This window comes from Hipposideros armiger, unplaced genomic scaffold (genome assembly GCF_001890085.2).
Source record: "Hipposideros armiger isolate ML-2016 unplaced genomic scaffold, ASM189008v1 scaffold_247, whole genome shotgun sequence".
NCBI classification, from domain to species: domain Eukaryota; kingdom Metazoa; phylum Chordata; class Mammalia; order Chiroptera; family Hipposideridae; genus Hipposideros; species Hipposideros armiger.
Window position 1 is genome coordinate 1,208,952 of NW_017731597.1, and position 8,741 is coordinate 1,217,692.

Here is an 8,741-nt window from a genome sequence, read left to right on the forward strand (position 1 = left end):
ATATCATCCTAGCCATGACCAGATGCTTTTTACTTCACAGTCTGGGCTCACACTTGAAAAGACACTCCACCCCACTCCTCAAATCAAACATGGCAGACAGCTCTTGAGGCAAGAGGTTTTCCTCCCCGTCAAGCAGGGAGCAACCCAAGATCTTTTCGGAATACGCTCCTTTGTTTGCAAGTAAATTGCAATCACAGGACAATTAACATGCTGCAGGGAACGAAAACCAAATGAACAAAATCTATCAGTACAAGGTAGGCAGATCTCAAGAACCATGCTGAATGCGAAAAGCGAGTTGCAGAAGACATGTAGCATACACTGATATTTACATAAATCTTAAACGTACTTATGGAAATACAATTACGCATTATTTACGATGCGTACGTGAGTATAAACACGTAATGGAAGCCCCTCACGCATTCCCAGTTGTAGCTGCCTCCAGAGAAGGAGGAAAGAGAATGGGCTTGAGGGGAGCCAAGAGATCTTTTGTGTGAACTAGAATCATAATTACTATGACGATAAGAAAGTAGCTAATAGCTACTGAACACTTCCTACACGCTGTACATACAAGTGCTAAGCATACAAGTGCTAAGCACTTTTAATGTATTATTATTGGACTTAATACCATTTTACAGATGAGGCAAGTGGAACAGAAAGGAAGTCTCAGGCCTATAAAAGACTGGGAAAAATTTCGAATCAAAACTATGGACTCAAGAACTCAGAAACGGAGGTGCTGACGTATTAAGACGGGCTATAAACACTAAAAACATAAAACCTAAATTTTGGTCACATTTTGAAATGGAAAATAATGTAATCTAAAATCAATCCATTTATAACAACTAAGCTTTGTTGGAAATCCCAGGTTAGTTAACAAAATCAAAAGGAAGTGAGTATGGGCGGAGGATTTCAGTGTGACTCATAACCCACTGACCACATGGTATCATTTTTTTACTTGGAATGATTTTTAAAAGGCTCAAAAATATATATTTTTTGAAAGTGAGAAACTGATATACAAATGGCCAGACAATAAAAAGTGACCAAACAACTACAACCCCAAACCTTAGGGGCAACCAAACGAGGAAGCCCAACTACAACCTCTGTAGCAACTGGCCTAGAATGGGCAAGACTTGGCCAGTGACCACAAAAGTCCAGTTCTCTGTCCTCCCTTTGTCCAGCTCAGGACCAACCAGAGAATTGTGCTCCCCAAACCAATCCCATAAGATGCCCCCCTTCCCGATAGCGTCCCCAATGGGGACAACCTCAAATCAGAAAGCAGACATGAACCCTTCCTTTCCTCTAGAGCTTTTGCATTCCCCTCCTGCCTTCGAGTTTCCTAGAAACACAAGGGATGGCGGCTGACTCCCTCGCTGCAGCAAGCTCTGAATAAACAGCCTCTGTGTGTTCTCATTTGGGTGGTCTTTGGTTAGTTCAAAGATGATCGCTACTAGAATGAAAAACAGAAAGCACACCTTCTGAATGAATCACTGGAGTTAGATAAAAGCCAACAGAACACATCTATACAGCAAAAGACAGAAAACAAAGAATCAGAAAAAACCCAGAAAATATTTAATGACATGGAAAATACATTAAGACAAAAAAAGCAGGAGGCAAGTTCTTTTCTGAAAAAACGCAACGTGGATTCACATAAAGGCGAGGCCGCCGTGGTTAGAGTGGGGACTCCGCTGTCAGGCAGTTCTGGGCTCAGATTCCTGCTCTGCTGCTTATAGCTGGGTGTTCCTGGGCACGTTATTTATCCTCCTTCAGCCTGTTTTTTTTTCCTTTTTAAAACTGACTAATAGGTCCTACTCATGGGGTTCTTTGGGGGAGTAAAATAATGCATGCAAAGCTCGCAGTCCGGCACATAGTAGGCAAACAAGAAATGTTAGCGTAAAAACCTGGTTTGAAGGAAATACACCAACATGTTAAGAAGAACAGAAAGAGTAGCCGTGATTTCTAATTTTTTTCTGGTGAATACAGAATGTTTAAACTACATGAGAACACTGACACGGACCTGCGAGAGACTGTTGACTCTTGCACTACCCGACCCTATAAAGAAAAAAAATGAAATCGTGTATCCTGGATAGTTTAGAATTCAAATATCTACGGCAGGGAGCTGGATGTGTTGAACATACTGCCCTTCCATCCGACTAGAATGTTCCTCCCTTAACTCCTACCTGCTGGCTCCTTGATTTCAGGTCTAAGCTTAAATGTCACCTCCTCAGAGAAGCCTTCCCTGACTACACTTTCCAGAGTTGGTTTCCCTCTCTTATTCTTTTTCACAGTATCCTATTTATTGTCTTTATACTACTAATCCCAACCTAATTATTTTATTTCATTCGTTTATTTAATTATGTATTGTTTTCTCTCTTGCTAGAAAATAAGCTTTTTGAGAGCCTGTCTTGCTTTTCCATATAATTCCAACACCCAGTCGAGTTGCCTGGTATGTATGAGAAGCTCATTAAATACTTATTGGAAAAATGAATTATCTGAAGAGGGAGTCATTATAATCTATACCAAGTCACTATAGTTTTATACCAAGGTAAAACTAATGATAAAATCAGTTTGTGATACGTATACAGGATAAAAGCGTAGACTCAGAAGTCAGGCTAGCTGAGTTTAAATCACAGCTCCACCAGCTACGACGCGGGTTATCATAGCCAAGTTTCTTAACTTTGCTAAGCCCCCATTTCCTCTGTAAAATGGAGATTATAACAGTGCCTACCGCATACAGCTGTTTCAAGGATTGAATGAGATAACCAAGTCTAGTACTTGTTAGAGCTCAGTAAACACTAGCTATTGATAGAACATACATTCATTAATATGTTACATGATGAAGGACAGAACGATAAAAAGAAAAATAGAGACCCTGGTGTGAGGTACATTGTGACTTTTTGCAAATCAGGATCATTTTACTTTTTTAATAGCTGACTCACACCACAAACGTAAATATGGACTCATAATCCCAGAGCCAGGCATAGACCGGGGCAGTGATCCTGATATGTATGGATACAAATCACATTTCAAACTGACAGTTCACATATCTGACTATGTAATTGCAAAGTATAAATGGCATGCTACAGGAATTTGGAGAATTCTTTTAATTTAAGCAAAATGGGGACAGAACCATGACTAAGAAAGGCAAAATGCAGGGACCATGACAATGGATTAGGAAGTGGTTTCCCTTCTTCTAAGGCAAGTAAGTGAGTGTATTGGATTCTACAAAATGATAGTTAGGCCTCTGTCGTGGCACTGTTCCTTCCACACGGCCTGGAGCCGAAAGTCCCCGGCTCAATGAGCAGTGACAACAAAAATGTTCCTTTTCCTGGTTCCCTCCGTGCCCATAGCTCCTCTCTGAGGTGCACGTACATTCACACGCTCCACCTTTCTCCATTTCTCTTCTTGGACTGGACGTGGCTACTCCTGTCTTGTAATTACAGTGAGGCTGACATGCAGAGGTCACCTTGACTCCCCCGAACCAAATTAGCCAACAGGGCAGGTTAAAAAGCAATTACAGTAGCCCATAGGAAATCACAATGGACTGCAACTAACACAGAAAAAACAATTACCATAATCAATACACTTTAAGCACATCAAAATGAATATTTCCACATGTCAAAATGGTTCCAGATTTACAAAGCAACCAAACTAAACAGAAAACACATTGAGTTTTCGTAATGACTCTGCATGCGTCTTTGCCTTATGTCGGAGCCTTGCCTCTTTTTTTACAATTCTGTGAGGTTTTGCTTTTTTTTTTTTTTTTTAGAAAAAAGGATTTAAAAAATTTTAATTTTTTTCACCTGGTCCTATTGCTCCATTTGGGCTTCTTCATCTGATTTTCGTTTGTTTGTTTCTCATCTCTCCTCCCCCAGCCCCTGCTGCTCCTTTCACCTCCTATAATTTATCTTGGCCCTTACTTCTCATCCATTGAGTTTACACTTTACATTAATTCAGCATGTCTTTGATTCTGCTCTCTTATGGGGCTTATTTGCAACCTCTCTCCTCATAGTCTTCTTTTCACTTCAAATAATTTAGTGCTGTTTTTTTTTTAAAAAATGGATACCCTACATAATGATATCCATATTAACGTGTCTTCTCTTTTTCTCCATTTTCTTTTTTTTTTTTAACTTGCCCCGAGTGTGCTTTCTTAGACACAACATAAAACAAAAGCCTTTCGTAATTTTGATTGTTATAACTTCTGTCACGTAATAATGCGTCTGATCTTCTTCTCTGGTGACGGAACCATTTTTCTTGCGCGGAGTTCCTCGCTGCATCTACGTTTACTTGGGACTCAACCCCAACCCCCTGGCAGAATCAGTGTCTAGATGAATAATCACTGCCTACATATATCTGCTCACAGAGATCTCTCTCTCTCCCCCCGCTACTCCCCCACCACCCTCTTCTTTGGCTGTGTTTGCGAGTTTTTGGTGCTGCTGCCTTTAAACAGCGTGGCTGGGTCGAGAGCGTGGTGCTGTTTTTCCTTTAGTAAGTGATTAATTCACCATCTCTGGCTGCTTGTTGGATATGCTGTGATGACTCTCTAATGTGGCAATTAGTTATCGAAGACTAACGATGTGCAAGGCCTATTGCTGGGTACGGTGAGAGATATACTGAAGGTGTTACCTCCTAGGGAGCTAAGGCCTCCAGAAGGACCGAGAGCACAAAATGAATCTGCATCCTTGTGGCTGGTCTCTCTCCTCCTGTCTCGGTGAACGGCGACACCATCTGTCAGTAGCACCGTCAGAACTCTGAGGTCGCCCTTGGTACCTCCTTCTCACACACATCCAGCCCGTTATGAAGTCCTATCCCTTTTACTTCCTCACATCTCTTAAGTTTGTCTACTCTCTTCCTCTTCACTGTCACCATCATAGTCCAAACAGACAAATGAAAGAGCCTCTTACTAGACTGCCCCAGGAGCACCTGTCCCCTACGAGTCACTGTCCATATTTCAGTCGGTTTAGTTTGAAAAGTATAAATGGGATCATTTCATTCCATCCTTAAAAATGCACAAATGGCCTCCCATTGCTTTTAGGGGAGTGTGCTGGACTGTCTGTTGACATCTCGGCACCCTTCTCTCCCTTCTGTGCTGTCTCCTGGTTTTCAGGGACTAGCAGCCTGGAAGCTACAATTCTCAGACTGCCTTCCAGAAGGGTTCTGGTTTAGTGGAGGACCTGCTTAGGAACTGGAAAGTGAAAGAGAAAGAGGGGAAATTATTGCTTTGGCAGTTGTGGGTGAGTATGTGGACATCAACAGACTGCTGAAATGAGGTTTGGCCAGCAGCTTTCAGGATCTCCTAGAAATCTGGGACACACGGGAATCACAGAGAAAGGATGTAATTAAAGAACTGGGAGTCTCCAAAGCCGTTTTAGGAACTGATTATCTCAATTGTTCTCAGTGGCCTTAGTCCCATCCTCAGACCTTATGGTGACTCAGCTCTTCCCTGGAATTACCACGCCAGGTATTTCCAACCAATCATTTACTCTCTATATTCTTTGTTTTTGGTTGGTTTTGGGTCTGCTTACTCACAGTTCCTCAAGGCCTCTGTTTTCTCACTTTCCTGTCATCTCAGCTTTCGCTTTCACTATCTTCTCCTCCTCTTCCCATATTTCTCTGTCCAAATTCTTGAGAAAGAGAAAACTATTGGCCAAAGTAATCACGCTCATCCTGTTTGAGCAGACGGAGTGGTGCCTCTCTAAAATGCCACCTCCTTACCTGCACAGTGGGGATAGCACCACTTACCTATCTTGCAGAGTTGCTGTGAGAATCTAAATAAATAACGTGTGTGCAGCAGCTAATATGGTGCCTGGCAAACAATTCTCACCACATGTTCATCTCTCCCTCCTTTTCCCTCAGTCCATGCATAGTGCCTTTTGCTGAAGTGGAGTCATCACAGATACTTAACAAAGCTGTGTGTATGTGCGTGTGTGTGTGTGTGTGGAGAGAGAGAGAGAGAGACAGAGAGAAAGTGAGAGAGACATAGTTACTTACTATATCGTCAGCTATTTGAAATTATTCAGAAAAATAACGCAAATGCAAACTAAAATTTACGAATGCTTGCTATTTCTGAGTATTTAGTTTCTCTTCAAATATCTGCTATTTTATTATGCTGTCAAGCTGAAGATGGTCTCAGCTCTCCACCCCTGGATTCCTTACCCAGTTCTGCCAGAATGATTCCATAAATCTTCCGTACGCTCCTCTTCCATTCCCTTTCTTCATGCTCATTCTCCAGTATACCGCGTACCTCTCATTCTAATGCTGATTCTGACAAAAGCAAACACTAAATCTATGAGTACACTTGCCCCACATCAACATTTTATGAAGAGGCCACATATACATTTGCTGGTAGGAGAAAACACAATTTTTTTCTATCTATCTATCTATCCATTCATCCATCTACATTTTTTTTCCTTTTGTATCTATCTCTATAATGTAAATATTCACATACATTCTGGCTATGACCTTTTTCAAAATCCAGAAATACCTGAACCAGAACCAAACAAAAAATACCCCCAAGTGCGTGAGCTCTGTGATAGAGAAAACTATGTGCAGGCTGAAAATCGGACCTGAATTTGAGTCCTGCCTCTGCTACTTATTATCGAGCAACTAGGAATTCCTAAACTTGGGAGGGAGCATAATGAAACCGATGGGAAGTGTAGGTTAGCAGAATCAATGCTGTGGAGAACCAGAGCTGGTTGTATTGTACTTGTCTGTACGTTTCGTAGTGGTCCAAGAGACACACATGCCCAGGAAAGGTGGGACATGTGTGGTGTGACAACAGCTCCCCTGGGAGCAGCCTGAAGGGAGAAGGCAGAAGAGCCCAAAGGACCAGAGTCGACAAACCCAAGCGCGCTCTAGTTCAAGCTTACTCTTTTGCACAGCCTTGAGCTCAGAGGACTCTCCCATTACAGTTATTGAATTGTTAAGGAAATGTGCCATGCTTATGTGCTTCCATATCCGGGGGCTAAAAAACATCTCAGCCTTTTGTTCTATACCGAAATTGCCCATGAAAATGAAATTAGATAGAAGATGGTCATCGTCAAAGACATACTCATCATCAGTCATAACCAAGGGACAGCTGGCAGGCACAGCACTGGCCGGCCCATCTTTCATTTAAATCCTTTCATAATTCTGTGCAAGATAATTATTCCCAGAGAGACTTCCGGTAAGATGGCAGGATAGACAGACGCTGTGCCAACTGCCTCCCAGGATCACAGCAAAATTACAAATAATTTATACAACATTCAACCTCAGAAGTCTCCTGAACACTGGATGAACAGAACCTCTAAACAAAGGACTTAAAGAGGAGGCCACATCGAGTCTGGTAGGAGGGGCAGAGACGAGAGAGGGCGAACTCCGTGAGGGACACCTCAGTGATGGGGAGGCTTCTCCAGTTGTGGGCGAGATCCTCCGGCCCCACACCGAGCTCACCAGCCCAGAGTTACTTTGCCGAAAAGAGGAGTTCTCTGATAGCTGGCAGTAGAAATTAGTGAGGACTCTCTTTACTCAACTTGGTGAGGCTGAGGGCGGCTAGAGAACCAGTGGATCCTGCACACGGACTCACTCGCCGGTGAGCACTCACCTGGTCTCTGGTGGAGGGAGTAGCTTTGTGAGCGGGGCCCAGGAGCCTGCGGGGAAGGACTGAACTGAGCACCTTTGGCGCGGGAGCTGGAAGTTTTGGGACCATTGTTCTCCTGGTGTGGAGCTTGCACACGAGTAGTGCACAGGAGGGCGTCAGTTTTTCAGGGCTGGGCCCTCCCACAGAGGCTCAGGTCTGGGACTGCATTCGTCTGCTGGAATTGGCGCAGGAGTGCATGTGTGCATGCGTTCATGTGGCGCATGTGGCCTTGGATCCCCACCCTCCACACTGCTTGTGCTGCGTAGCCAGGGAAACGCCTGGCAGGTGCACTCTGACTCCAACAGGCTGTTCATTGAGATGTGGGAGTGCGTGAGCTGCCTTGGGTCCCCACTCTCCGCACCGCGAGTGCAGAGTTGCCAGGCTGGTGATTGGCGGTCGGGTTGCTCGGCCTGATCTGTGAGCAACTGACTGAGACAGGCTGAAACTGGAAGTTTTCCTGGGAGTGATGGGCCGCGAGCTGTGCGCCTGCATGATTTGGCTGGGGCTTTCCTGGTGAGTTTGTGTGGGCTGGTTGCCGATGCAGGAGTGCATGCTGCTCTGACTTGGTGGGGGCCACTGACCACACCCTGTGGTACCTTGGGGGCCTGTACCACCCACCTAGAGCTGTGTTGCCAGGGGCATCCTGAGCCCCTGGTGCCTGGCCCCCACCTCTGCAGGCCACAGAAGGTTTTTTGCAGCAGCAGACAGCCCGCAACAACCTGTGAGGATTTTTCGTATTGAGCATGGTCAGAACACACAGTAGCTAATTGCGGGAAGCTCACTGCAAGCCTGAGAGGGAGGCTGGCGCATGATGTGTGAGCCATTCCCCTCAACATAGCTGGTGCTGAGTCGCCCAGAGTCTCTTTGTTCCTGAGCAAGTGGTCTGCAGATTAAAGCGGGCAGAGAGCCCCCCCCTTTTTTTCTTTCTTCTTCTTTTTTTTTTTTTTCCCTAGGTGATCTATCTAATACATCGAAGCAATCACAGAGTGACAGCCAGGATGAAGAAACAAAGAAACATGTCCCAAGTAAAAGATCAGAAGAAACTTCTAGAAATGGAACTAAATGAAACAGAGGTATCTAACCTTTCGGAGACAGAGTTTAGAACACTGATGATAAGAATGTTTAAGGA

At 44.1% G+C, this 8,741-nt stretch overlaps 1 protein-coding gene across 5 annotated transcripts in view; it reads right to left on the reverse strand.

Annotated features, from left to right (window-relative positions):
• Window positions 1-8,741, reverse strand: part of WARS2 (tryptophanyl tRNA synthetase 2, mitochondrial) — a 94,552-nt gene that overhangs the window by 9,511 nt on the left and 76,300 nt on the right. The gene's annotated exons all lie outside the window — the stretch shown is intronic.